Below are 15,269 nucleotides of genomic sequence, written 5' to 3' on the forward strand. Positions count from 1 at the left end.
CGCAACAATGACCTATGGAAGACGTTATGTATGAAAAAAGAATCTGGGAGGGTCAGACGAAAAGACACAGGATTAATAACCTCAGAAATCCTATAAGGACCAATGAAACGAGGTTTAAACTTCGGAGAGGAAACCCTCATAGGAATATGACGAGAAGATAACCAAACCAAATCCCCAACACGAAGTCGGGGACCCACACGGCGTCTGCGATTAGCGAAACGTTGAGCCTTCTCCTGGGACAAGGTCAAATTGTCCACTACATGAGTCCAAATCTGCTGCAACCTGTCTACCACAGTATCCACACCAGGACAGTCCGAAGACTCAACCTGTCGTGAAGAGAAACGAGGATGGAACCCAGAATTGCAGAAAAATGGTGAAACCAAGGTAGCCGAGCTGGCCCGATTATTAAGGGCGAACTCAGCCAAAGGCAAAAAGGACACACAGTCATCCTGATCGGCAGAAGCAAAGCATCTCAGATAGGTTTCCAAGGTCTGATTGGTTCGTTCGGTCTGGCCATTAGTCTGAGGATGAAAAGCCGAGGAAAAAGACAAGTCAATGCCCATCCTACCACAAAAGGCTCGCCAAAACCTCGAAACAAACTGGGAACCTCTGTCAGAAACGATATTCTCTGGAATGCCATGCAAACGAACCACATGCTGGAAGAACAATGGCACCAAATCAGAGGAGGAAGGCAACTTGGACAAGGGTACCAGATGGACCATCTTAGAAAAGCGATCACAGACCACCCAAATGACTGACATCCTTTGAGAGACGGGAAGATCTGAAATAAAATCCATAGAGATATGTGTCCAAGGTCTCTTCGGGACCGGCAAGGGCAAAAGCAACCCACTGGCACGAGAACAGCAGGGCTTAGCCCGAGCACAAATCCCACAGGACTGCACAAAAGAACGCACATCCCGCGACAGAGATGGCCACCAAAAGGATCTAGCCACTAACTCTCTGGTACCAAAGATTCCAGGATGACCAGCCAACACCGAACAATGAACCTCAGAGATCACTTTATTTGTCCACCTATCCGGGACAAACAGTTTCTCCGCTGGACAACGATCAGGTTTATTAGCCTGAAATTTTTGCAGCACCCGCCGCAAATCAGGGGAGATGGCAGACACAATTACTCCTTCCTTGAGGATACCCGCCGGCTCAGATAAACCCGGAGAGTCGGGCACAAAACTCCTAGACAGAGCATCCGCCTTCACATTTTTAGAGCCCGGAAGGTACGAAATCACAAAGTCAAAACGGGCGAAAAACAGTGACCAACGAGCCTGTCTAGGATTCAAACGCTTAGCAGACTCGAGATAAGTCAGGTTCTTATGATCAGTCAATACCACCACGTGATGCTTAGCTCCTTCAAGCCAATCACGCCACTCCTCGAATGCCCACTTCATGGCCAGCAACTCTCTGTTGCCCACATCATAATTCCGCTCAGCAGGCGAAAACTTCCTGGAAAAAAAAGCGCATGTTTTCATCACTGAACAATCAGAACCTCTCTGCGACAAAACAGCCCCTGCTCCAATCTCAGAAGCATCAACCTCGACCTGGAACGGAAGAGAAACATCTGGTTGACACAACACAGGGGCAGAAGAAAAACGACGCTTCAACTCTTGAAAAGCTTCCACAGCAGCAGAAGACCAATTGACCAAATCAGCACCCTTCTTGGTCAATGGTTTGGCAATACTAGAAAAATTGCAGATGAAGCGACGATAAAAATTAGCAAAGCCCAGGAACTTTTGCAGACTTTTCAGAGATGTCGGCTGAGTCCAATCATGGATGGCTTGGACCTTAACAGGATCCATCTCGATAGTAGAAGGGGAAAAGATGAACCCCAAAAATGAAACCTTCTGCACACCAAAGAGACACTTTGATCCCTTCACAAACAAAGAATTAGCACGCAGGACCTGAAAAACCGTTCTGACCTGTTTCACATGAGACTCCCAATCATCCGAGAAGATCAAAATGTCATCCAAGTACACAATCAGGAATTTATCCAGGTACTCTCGGAAGATGTCATGCATAAAGGACTGAAACACTGATGGAGCATTGGCAAGTCCGAATGGCATCACTAGATACTCAAAATGACCCTCGGGCGTATTAAATGCAGTTTTCCATTCATCGCCTCGCCTGATTCGCACCAGATTATACGCACCACGAAGATCAATCTTGGTGAACCAACTAGGCCCCTTAATCCGAGCAAACAAATCAGACAACAAAGGCAAGGGGTACTGAAATTTAACAGTGATCTTATTAAGAAGGCGATAATCTATACAAGGTCTCAGCGAACCATCCTTTTTGGCTACAAAAAAGAACCCTGCTCCTAATGGCGACGATGACGGGTGAATATGCCCCTTCTCCAGGGATTCCTTCACATAACTGCGCATAGCGGTGTGCTCAGGCACGGATAAATTAAACAGTCGACCTTTTGGGAATTTACCACCAGGAATCAAATTGATAGCACAATCACAATCCCTATGCGGAGGCAGGGCATCGGACTTGGGCTCATCAAATACATCCCGGTAATCAGACAAGAACTCTGGAACCTCAGAAGGGGTGGATGACGAAATTGACAAAAATGGAACATCACCATGTACCCCTTGACAACCCCAGCTGGACACCGACATGGATTTCCAATCCAATACTGGATTATGGGCTTGTAGCCATGGCAACCCTAACACGACCACATCATGCAGATTATGCAACACCAGAAAGCGAATAACCTCCTGATGTGCAGGAGCCATGCACATGGTCAGCTGGGTCCAGTATTGAGGCTTATTCTTGGCCAAAGGCGTAGCATCAATTCCTCTCAATGGAATAGGACACTGCAAGGGCTCCAAGAAAAACCCACAACGCTTAGCATATTCCAAGTCCATCAAATTCAGAGCAGCGCCTGAATCCACAAACGCCATGACAGAATATGATGACAAAGAGCAGATCAAGGTAACGGACAGAAGAAATTTTGACTGTACCGTACCAATGGTGGCAGACCTAGCGAACCGCCTAGTGCGCTTAGGACAATCAGAGATAGCATGAGTGGAATCACCACAGTAGAAACACAGCCCATTCAGACGTCTGTGTTCTTGCCGCTCAACTCTGGTCAAAGTCCTATCGCACTGCATAGGCTCAGGTTTAAGCTCAGGTAATACCGCCAAATGGTGCACAGATTTACGCTCACGCAAGCGTCGACCGATCTGAATAGCCAAAGACATAGACTCATTCAAACCAGCAGGCATAGGAAATCCCACCATGACATCCTTAAGGGCTTCAGAGAGACCCTTTCTGAACATAGTTGCCAGCGCAGATTCATTCCATTGAGTGAGCACTGACCATTTTCTAAATTTCTGGCAATATACCTCTATCTCATCCTGACCCTGACAAAGAGCCAGCAAATTCTTTTCTGCCTGATCCACTGAATTAGGCTCACCGTACAGCAATCCGAGCGCCAGGAAAAACGCATTGATATTACTTAATACAGGATCTCCTGGCGCAAGAGAAAATGCCCAGTCCTGAGGGTCGCCGCGCAAAAAAGAAATACCGTATATACTCGAGTATAAGCCGAGATTTTCAGCCCAAAATTTTGGACTGAAAGTGCCCCTCTCGGCTTATACTCGAGTCAAGGTGGGTGGCAGGGTCGGCGGGTGAGGGGGTGAGGTCGCTGAGGTATACTTACCTAGTCCCAGTGATCCTCGCGCTGTCCCTGCCGTCCCACGGTCTTCTGTGCTGTAGCTTCTTCCCCTCTTCAGCAGTCACGTGGGACCGCTCATTACAGAAATGAATAAGCGGCTCCACCTCCCATAGGGGTGGAGCCGCCTATTCATTCCTCTAATCAGCGGTGCCGGTGACCGCTGATAGAGAAAGAAGCTGCGGCACCGAAGACCAGGCAGAGGGACAGCGCGAGGATCGCCAGGACTAGGTAAGTATAGCATATTCACCTGTCCTCGTTCCAGCCGCCGAGCGTCGCTCCATCTTCCCGGCCGGCGCCTCCATCTTCCCGGCGTCTGCGCTCTGACTGTTCAGGCAGAGGGCGCGATGACGCATATAGTGTGCGCGGCGCCCTCTGCCTGATCAGTCAGAGCAGAGACGCCGGGAAGATGGAGGCGCCGGAACGAGACGCCGGGAGCTGCAATCAAGGGAGGTGAGTATGTGTTTTTTTTTTTTTATTGCAGCAGCAGCAGCAGCAGCAGCAGCGGCGGCGGCAGAGATTTATGTGGAGCATCTATGGGGCACAGTGAACGGTGCAGAGCACCGTATATGGCACATCTATGGGGCACAGTGAACGGTGCAGAGCACCGTATATGGCACATCTATGGGGCACAGTGAACGGTGCAGAGCACCGTATATGGCACATCTATGGGGCACAGTGAACGGTGCAGAGCACCGTATATGGCACATCTATGGGGCACAGTAAACGGTGCAGAGCACCATATATGGCACATCTATGGGGCACAGTGAACGGTGCAGGGCACCGTATATGGCACATCTATGGGGCACAGTGAACGGTGCAGGGCACCGTATATGGCACATCTATGGGGCACAGTGAACGGTGAAGAGCACCGTATATGGCACAGCTATGGGGAAATATGAACGGTGCAGAGCACTGTATGGCACAGCTATGGGGAAATAATGATCTATTTTTATTTTTGAAATTCACCGGTAAATGCTGCATTTCCACCCTAGGCTTATACTCGAGTCAATAAGTTTTCCCAGTTTTTTGTGGCAAAATTAGGGGGGTCGGCTTATACTCGGGTCGGCTTATACTCGAGTATATACGGTAATAATCAAAACCTGTTGAACTGGATCACCAGAGGAACGAGGTTTCAAGGCCAGAAATAACTTACAATTATTTTTGAAACTCAGAAACTTAGTTCTATCTCCAAAAAACAAATCAGGAATAGGAATTCTTGGTTCTAACATAGATTTCTGATCAATAGTGTCTTGAATCTTTTGTACTCTTGCCGAGAGCTGATCCACAAATGAAGACAGACTTCTAATGTCCATCGCTACACCTGTGTACTGAACCACCCAAATGTCTAGGGGAAAAAAAAGACAAAACACAATGCCAAGAAAAAAAATGGTCTCAGAACTTCTTTTTTCCCTCTATTGAGAATCATTAGTACTTTTGGCTTCCTGTACTGTTATGAAAGGCAATTCAGTATAACAATGGACATGGAGGTCAGAGCACACACAGTGATCTGACAATAACCCAAAATAACAGAACGAGCTCTGAGACGTGGGAACTCTGCAGACCGCAATCCCTGATCCTCTCCAAACACAACTAGAGGCAGCCGTGGATTGCGCCTAACGCTCCCTATGCAACTCGGCACAGCCTGAGAAACTAACTAGCCTGAAGATAGAAAAATAAGCCTACCTTGCCTCAGAGAAATACCCCAAAGGAAAAGGCAGCCCCCCACATATAATGACTGTGAGTAAGATGAAAAGACAAACGTAGGGATGAAATAGATTCAGCAAAGTGAGGCCCAATATTCTAGACAGAACGAGGATAGGAAAGATAACTTTGCGGTCTACACAAAACCCTAAAGAAAACCACGCAAAGGGGCAAAAAGACCCTCCGTACCGAACTAATGGCACGGAGGTACACCCTTTGCGTCCCAGAGCTTCCAGCAAAACAAATAGACAAGCTGGACAGAAAAAATAGCAACAAATAGCAAAGAAGCACTTAGCTATGCAGAGCAGCAGGCCACAGGAATGATCCAGAGAAACACAAGTCCAACACTGGAACATTGACAGGAAGCATGAATCAAAGCTTTAGGTGGGGTTAAGTAGAGAAGCACCTAACGACCTCACCAGATCACCTGAGGGAGGAAACTCAGAAGCAGCAGTACCAGTTTCCTCCACAAACGGAAGCTCCCAGAGAGAATCAGCCGAAGTACCACTTGTGACCACAGGAGGGAGCTCTGCCACAGAATTCACAACAGTGTACTGGGCCTGCAACAATGTTTCGTGTCATAGTAACATCCACATGATTGTCAAAAACCAAGCTTTTTCAGCAAAATATTGCCAGGGCATTACATTGCCTTCTTTCTATAGTGATTCCTGGTGCCTTATTTTCCTTAAGTTACTGATACAACCATTTAATGTAAAAGACAACATGATACATCAGATCAACTTCTTACATTATTAGATGGGCTGCATCTGATGCTAGCTAGCGATGGACAAACGTGCTCAGATAATGTCTTATCTAAGCACGCTCAGGCGTTTTAAGAGTATCTTGGACATACTCATATATTATGTTCCAGTCACCGCAGCTATATAATTGCCAGCTGTTAGACAGACAGAACACATGAAAGGATTGCCTGTTTGTTAGTGAATCCCTACATGTGTTGATGCTGTCTAACAGCCGCAAATTATGTAGCCACAGGGAATCGAACATAATATATGAACATGCCCAAGATACTCGGATAACACTCGAGCATGAGAAAAAAGGGTTATACAGATTGAGAGGAACAAAGTGGCAAGATGGATTCTCTTTTAGGATAGTTATTTTCCCTTTGGGAAAAACAATATCCTAATATTTGTATTCCTGCTTTTTTCCAATAACATCAAACAACATTGAAGTCGATTGATACACAGAATATTGTATTTCAACTATAAAAGTTATATCACTGAACTAAACTGATTAAAAAACACACAGCCCATTGACAACAGTTGTCAGATTTTAAAAAAATAGAACCCTCTGTCTTCACTATGTTTTAAAAAAAATCATGCCAAATCCTGTATAAAAAAATATTGTCATTAAAGTTTTTTTTAACCCAAAACATAAAAAATAGATGCATCAACATCTTTACACTTTAAAGCTAAAAAAATTCCATTATAATTATTTACAGTGAATTGTAAACCCTGTATTAGACAATAAGGAAGGTCTCATACACATTCTGTTCAAATTTTCATGTAGTGGCACTCCTAAACTCATAAAGGCTATGCACTAAGTGCAAAGCCTGCCAAAATTGCAAGCTGGGTCATCCATACACACTTGAAAAAATCAACTGTAGTGGCTCGTTTTAATATTGTGAATACAGTGTAGTTGTTGTACTCCTACACTCATAAAAGCTCTGCACACAGTGCACAGTCTGCCAAAAATTACAAACAGGGTCATCCATATAGTAGTGCCTCATTCAAATATTGTGAAAAAAGGGTTATTGTGGTACTCCTACACTAATAAAACCTCTGCAAACAGTGCAACGCCAGTCAAAAATTACAAGAAGGGTCATCCACAGACCCTAGAAGGCAATATCTGGAGAGCCTCCTTCAAATATTGAAGATTAAGAACTCTTTTGTGCTGCTGTCATCTGGTGATGTGAAAAAGTCATGGCTAATCCAGGCTATGTGCATTTTTATCAGAGAGAGACTGTCAGCATTTTCTGTTAACAGGCGAAGCTCCTGTCTGTTATGACCCCCTTATCGGCACTAAAAACCTTCTCAGAGAAGACACTAGAGGCAGGGAAGCAAAACACCAACAAGGCATAGAAGAACATCTCATGCCAGGTATTTAGCTTTGAGACCCAATAGTTGAAGGTTGCAGAGTAATTAGGGAGTGCACTGGTTTTGTCGGCCAGGTATTGCTTGACCATCTGTAAAAAACATTTCCCTCCTTGTCAAAATTACCTGGTCATCAGGGCATGGTTGCTTGGAGGGTTTCATGAAACTGACCCAGGTCTTTGACAGTGTACCCCTGCCTATGCTGCACCCAGCAGTGTGTGTCTTCCTCAACTCTACTTCTTGGCTGGGCAAGGAAGCTTGTCCCCTGCCACTAGCTTTGTCTAATGGCAATTTTTTCAACATATTTTACACAATAGCCTTCTGGTATAGCACCATTTTAGTAGACCTCTCCACCTCGGGAAGGAGAGATTCAAGGTTCTTATTGTAACGTGGGTCTAAAATGGTAAACAACCATTAATGTTTATTGGCCTAGATTAATATGACGTGAATGTCACAGGAAAACAGTGGTACATAAAGTTGGCCATATCTGCCAAGCTCCCTACAGCCAACACTTCCCTTTCTCCACAATGATGATGATTATCCATTTCCTCCTCCCTCTCTTCCTCAACATTCTCCTCCTCAGCCCATCCACAAAAGAGACATGAGACGCAGTTTGTGTGGGTACTAGACACTGTTGCGCTTACAACCAACTTTTCCTCTTCCTTTTCCTACTTAGTCTCCTCCTCATTGTTACCCAATCCATGCTGAGCTAATGAGATGAGGCTGGGCAGGGTAGTATCTCCGTGTCTCAAGTCAATCCATCTCCATCTGGTCTGCATGTAAAACTTTATCTTTAATTGTGACCAGCAACTGTTTAAGATGGCACAAGCATGGTACGTGTATGAGCTTGCCAAGTTTCACAACCATCACCACTTTCACCATTTATCACACATGACCATGCCTTGTTTGAGGTTCAGCTGCAAGAGCCATAGATCTGTCTGGTCTGGTTTCTTTTTCATTTCAAGGCCTGGGTTAGCAATAGCTAAATTCTGTGCTGAAACAAGGATTTGAAAGTGCATGATGATGGTGCCTCAGAATGTGCAAGGACAGGTGGAGGGCAGAAGGCATCTGCACCAGTGTCATGGACAGGGGATTTACAAGCACCTAGTACAGGGGAAGAAGCAGTGGTGTAACTCGCTGGCACCAATTGTGGACCCAGGCATTCAGCTATTGAGTCAGAAGCTTAGATGACATGTGCCTAATTATACTGGTGGTGGTTAGTCTCTTAGTGGTTAGGCCACTGCTGATCTTGGCATGGCACAGGTTGCAAATGGCAATTAGTTTTGTCTCAGAACTCACTTTAAAAAAAACTCCCTTTTAGCTCTGCGGCCCTTGCTCTGTCATCCATCACCTCATTTTCCACTTTCACATCCTGGTCCTCTTGACTTGGTGACTTAACAGCAACATGACTTATCTGCAACTGTGTCTTATCATTATCTATGTCTTTAGACAAAATTTGCTGCTCCCCCACCATCATCTTCTTGTAACTGTAGCTGCTCTCAGTTTTGTGCATCACCAAACTGCATGTCCTCCTGTCACTCTTGGAACATGCCAGTTTAGAGGCCACAATCAAGAAATGATTATGTAATGAGCTCTTTGAGAGTGTCCCAGTTTGGGACCACTGGTCTCCTCGGATTCAACATGGTGGGAGGATGGAGAATCAGAGTGAGGGTTAACTGATCCAGATTCGTGGCTGGTGAGACTGGACCGTGTGGAAGACTACGTGGTGCTGGCAAGCATTCTGGGAGCATTATCTGCTATCCAACTGACCTCCTGTTCACATTGGACTGGCTTTATACATGCCTCCCTGAAAAGTGGGACAGGAAGCAAATCGTGGATAGGAGTGTTTTGTTGTGCTCCAGCAATAGGCATATTCACACCTGCCCCATGTCCACGCCATCTGCGTGCACCATCAGCAGCATTTCCACTTCCCCGTCCCTTACCGCACGCCTTGCACATTTTCTAATTGCTTGGTCTCTGGAAAACAAATTTCCTTGATTCATTGAAAATTATTTTTTTTAATAAAAAATGTTGTCACCTGTATGGATAATAATATAATCAATTTTTTCACAAAAAAATGTGATCACCTGCAGCAGGCAAAGTTTTTTTTTAAATGCCACAGTAATTTAACACAAATCAGGTTAAATTGTATGTATGACAATGCAGTCATTTTTTTCACAAAAAAATATTGACACCTGCAGCAGGCAAAGTTTTCTTTTAGTTTATTACCACTATAATTTAACACAAAGCAGGTTAACATGTATGGATGACAATACAGTTAATTTTTCACCAAAAAATGTGGTCACCTGCAGCAGGCTAAGTATTGTTTTTAGTTTAATAACATCATCATTTAACACAAAGCAGGTTAAACTATATGGTTGAAAATACAGTCAATGTGTTCGGGGTCGAGTTCCCGCCTCTGCACGGGGGGAATCTCGGGCCATCTCCGCTGGGGTCTCCCATTCCTCTCCTGCCGCAGTGGAGTCTGCTCAGCGGAGACGTCGGTCCCAGCATTTCGCTCAGTGTGACTCTGTGCAAAGAATAACTGCTGTCTTTCCAGCTTCTGCCATTGTAGTCAGTTCTGGGCAGCGGCGAGCAGACGTTTTTGGGACTAAGTCCTACTTTTCCCCTTCTGAGCATGCCCAGGGTAAGATCTCTCGTTGGAGATCAAGGGTCACATGCTTAGACACTGCAGCAAATCCCATTGGTCCTCTAGGAAGGTCCTGAAGGTGCTCAACTTCTGTGGCAGCCTCCCATTGGTCCTTCTGGGAAGGTCCTGTACTTGCTGCAGCTATATACATATATATATATATATATATATATATATGTATATACACACATGACCCCACGGCCATGAGCTAGTATCAATTCATGTCATGAGTTTTGCGCCAATGTGGTCATTCATGTGTGTATTCAGGGCCCCGGCTGAAATAAGCCACTAGAATACCGGCACCTCCGGTGAGGAGATTGTGTGTATGCATTCAGGGCCCCTGCTGAAATAAGCCACTAGAATGCCAGCTCCTCCGGTGAGGAGATTGTATGATTGCCTCTCTGACTGCATGACTACAAACTGCTATTTGCTCGGCAGTTGCTGTGTACTCCTGTGAGCTAAACAGGACACAGTGCTTTCTTTATAGGCGACTCTGTGAAGTAACAGAGTTCACTTCTACTGCCATATAGTGCCGCCATTTGCCAGCACCAGGTTCTCTCCAGCACGGTGGACCCTGGGCTGCGAACGCAACAAATATCAGTTAGATGTTCCGTTACAGCGGATTCGGCCAAGCAATTAAAAAAAAATGGGTATGTGTCCAAGTACTGTTCTGGTACCCGAACCCAATTTTTTTTTAATTCTTTGGCCGAATCCACTGTACCAAACATCTAAGGGTCCACCCATCTCTATTAATTAATTTTAGTTTCAAACTTAACATATTTTTTGCTTTAATTCAATCATACCACTTTTATCTTTGCTCTCAGATATTGTCACTAGGGTTGAGCGACTTTTACCTTTTTAAGATCGTGTCAGGTTTCGCGAAACCCGACTTTCTCAAAAGTCGAGTCGAGTGAAATCGGCCGATTATCGCGAAAAGTTGGGGTTCGACCGAAACATGAAACCCAATGCAAGTCAATGGTAAAAATATTGTCTCTCTCTCTCTCTCTCTCTCTCTCCTCCGTCCCTGCACCGAAAAACTGGTGTTACACATTACAAATCGCTACTACAGCACACAAGCGATAAGATGGAGATAGGCACACCCCTAAGACCTATGTCCTCACTCTGCCCACGCTCCTTCAATGGCTGAAAAAATGGCACTAAACGCGTCATGGCGCGAAGATCACCGACCGCATGGCCGATCCCACACTAGGATCGGGTCGGGTTTCATGAAACCCGACTTTGCCGAAAGTCGACGACTTTTGAATTTGTCCGATCCGTTTCGCTCAAGCCTAGTTGTCACCATGTTAGACAGAAGAATCTTTTGATTGAACATCCTCATATTTTCTCTTTTATAAATATCGTCATAATATATATTTTACTCATTTACATTATGGTGGTTTGTAAGGACAAATTCCTTGGCAACTTAAACTTTGCCTATAATTATATGGCTTTAAAATATTTGTATGTTCTTACAAAATAAAGCAGAACATCAAGAATCCCCTGTAGTCTTTTACTTGTTACTAAATTGGTGTCCCCTTTAGACTTGGCATTGTAACAGCATTATAAATTTAAAAAAAATATTGTAAAATCTATATTGCTCAGGATGGGAGTGAGGGTCTCTTTTAAGCAAGTACAATACAGAGCTAGTAATTTCTAAAGAAATGTCTAGCATGTTAGTTTGGCATGCTGAGCATTCATATAAAAATTGCATAGCTTTGTCACCTTTATACAAAGTAGGTGAGTTACCACATGGCTGCTATTTACTAAATCTGTATATTCTAGGGATGTTTATTAGCACAGTTATATTCTACTACTCTGTAGATAAATATAGCTATGCATATATTGCTATATATAACACTATATAGCACTGGAAGCCTGATTTCTACCTGGGGTGATATTCAGTGTTTACAGAAAATTTGGGAAGTTGCACTGTTTTTACAATGTACAGCACAGTATGTCACATACCACTTTAATTGCATGAAATCCAAATCACACGTGAACCAGATATTGAAAAAATTATGATCAATTTTGATTCTTGTCACATGTGCACAAAAAAATAAGACACCTTCTTTCCATAATTGCTTATTAAACACACAACACTTACCCTAAAGAAATCAGGCATAAATTACCCCTCAAGTCTTTTATTGTGATTCTTTGTTGTTATTGTAGTAGATGTGAACTGTTTCATTAGATTTGTTTTAACGAACAGATGTGTATTTGCATAATGTAAAGATTAAGTTAGACATGTGAGAAGAAAATGGCATCTTTACTTTGCAATGCACCTAATATATGTAGGGATTTGACAAAGCGATCCAACAACAAGCATATGATTTACACTTTATTCTTAACTTGTTCTTTGTAGTTGAAGAGGTCCCAGATGTATTATAAATGTACACAGCTATACAGCTACAGTGGGGCAAAAAAGTATTTAGTCAGTCAGCAATAGTGCAAGTTCCACCACTTAAAAAGATGAGAGGTGTCTGTAATTTACATCATAGGTAGACCTCAACTATGGGAGACAAACTGAGAAAAAAAAATCCAGAAAATCACATTGTCTGTTTTTTTAACATTTTATTTGCATATTATGGTGGAAAATAAGTATTTGGTCAGAAACAAAATTTCATCTCAATACTTTGTAATATATCCTTTGTTGGCAATGACAGAGGTCAAACGTTTTCTGTAAGTCTTCACAAGGTTGCCACACACTGTTGTTGGTATGTTGGCCCATTCCTCCATGCAGATCTCCTCTAGAGCAGTGATGTTTTTGGCTTTTCGCTTGGCAACACGGACTTTCAACTCCCTCCAAAGGTTTTCTATAGGGTTGAGATCTAGAGACTGGCTAGGCAACTCCAGGACCTTGAAATGCTTCTTACGAAGCCACTCCTTCGTTGCCCTGGTGGTGTGCTTTGGATCATTGTCATGTTGAAAGACCCAGCCACGTTTCATCTTCAATGCCCTTGCTGATGGAAGGAGGTTTGCACTCAAAATCTTACGATACATGGCCCCATTCATTCTTTCATGTACCCGGATCAGTTGTCCTGGCCCCTTTGCAGAGAAACAGCCCTTAAGCATGATGTTTCCACCACCATGCTTTACAGTAGGTATGGTGTTTGATGGATGCAACTCAGTATTCTTTTTCCTCCAAACACGACAAGTTGTGTTTCTACCAAACAGTTCCAGTTTGGTTTCATCAGACCATAGGACATTCTCCCAAAACTCCTCTGGATCATCCAAATGCTCTCTAGCAAACTTCAGACGGGCCCGGACATGTACTGGCTTAAGCAGTGGGACACGTCTGGCACTGCAGGATCTGAGTCCATGATGGCGTAGTGTGTTACTTATGGTAGGCCTTGTTACATTGGTCCCAGCTCTCTGCAGTTCATTCACTAGGTCCCCCCGCGTGGTTCTGGGATTATTGCTCACCGTTCTTGTGATCATTCTGACCCCACGGGGTGGGATTTTGCGTGGAGCCCCAGATCGAGGGAGATTATCAGTGGTCTTGTATGTCTTCCATTTTCTAATTATTGCTCCCACTGTTGATTTCCTCACTCCAAGCTGGTTGGCTATTGCAGATTCAGTCTTCCCAGCCTGGTGCAGGGCTACAATTTTGTTTCTGGTGTCCTTTGACAGCTCTTTGGTCTTCACCATAGTGGAGTTTGGAGTCAGACTGTTTGAGGGTGTGCACAGGTGTCTTTTTATACTGATAACAAGTTTAAACAGGTGCCATTACTACAGGCAATGAGTGGAGGAAAGAGGAGACTCTTAAAGAAGAAGTTACAGGTCTGTGAGAGCCAAAAATCTTGATTGTTTGTTTCTGACCAAATACTTATTTTCCACCATAATATGCAAAAAAAAATGATAAAAAAACAGACAATGTGATTTTCTGGATTTTTTTTCTCAGTTTGTCTCCCATAGTTGAGGTCTACCTATGATGTAAATTACAGACGCCTCTCATCTTTTTAAGTGGTGGAACTTGCACTATTGCTGACTGACTAAATACTTTTTTGCCCCGCTGTATATCGAATTTACCAGCACAGGTATGTTCCATTTCTAAAATAGCTTTGTTAAAAATTCAGCATGTTTCACCAGGCAGCAAAATAGTACTGCTGGATGATTTTTATTTCTGAACAAAAATTCAATGACTTCACCTTCATCTGATACATAACGTTTTACAAAGTTATATTTTAAAGATACTTGTGTCTTTGTATGTATTTGTGTATTAAAATATTATAGATTTTGCTTCCTTTGTTTTCTATCACTTTACAGCACACTTCAAAGCATCAATTTCGAAATTGAATAATACTGATTGGAGTAATTTCATCAAGTTTAAGATTACAAATAAGTCTGCGCCTAGAGTTTGTATTTCTTTTGGTCTTTTGTTAAAAATCATCTGCCTCTAATAGCAGCATTAAATGCTGCTGTAAATCTCTAATAGTAGCATTTAACACACAAGATCATGGTGAGATGATTGGCTGTCATGACAGCTGGGGGCCTATTGAAGTCCTCCGTGCTTATCATGACAATGTGAAAGCCAGTGTTTAGCTGTCCTTCATAGGGGATCCTGATTTCTACTATACATAGCAATGCTTATGACCTGCTATATATAGTGCAAGGGATCAGATGATCGTTGGTCCATGTCCTCTAAAGGTACTCTTAAAGGAAATTTGTCACTCCATTTTTGGCCTATAAGATGCGGCCAACGCCGTCAAGGGCTTATTATTATTATTATTATTTATATAGCACCATTAATTCCTTGGTGCTGTACATGAGAAATGGGTTACATACAGGGTTATAGATATCGTTTACCGTAAACAGGTTTACAGTGACAGACTGGTACAGAGGGGAGAGGACCCTGTCCTTGCAGACTTAATCTACAGCATTCTGTAATGCTGTAGAATGAGCCCCCGATGTAACCTGAAAGATAAGAAAAACAAGTTAGATTATACTCACCCAGGAGCGGTCCCAATGCTGTCCGGTCCGATGGGCATCGCGGTCCGGGTCCGGCACCTCCCATCTTCATACGATGATGCCCTCTTCTTTGCTTCCTGTCACGGCTCCGTTGCAGGCGTACTTTGTCTGACCTGTTGAGGGCAGAGCAAAGTACTGCAGT

Source organism: Ranitomeya imitator, chromosome 2 (assembly GCF_032444005.1).
Source record: "Ranitomeya imitator isolate aRanImi1 chromosome 2, aRanImi1.pri, whole genome shotgun sequence".
NCBI classification, from domain to species: domain Eukaryota; kingdom Metazoa; phylum Chordata; class Amphibia; order Anura; family Dendrobatidae; genus Ranitomeya; species Ranitomeya imitator.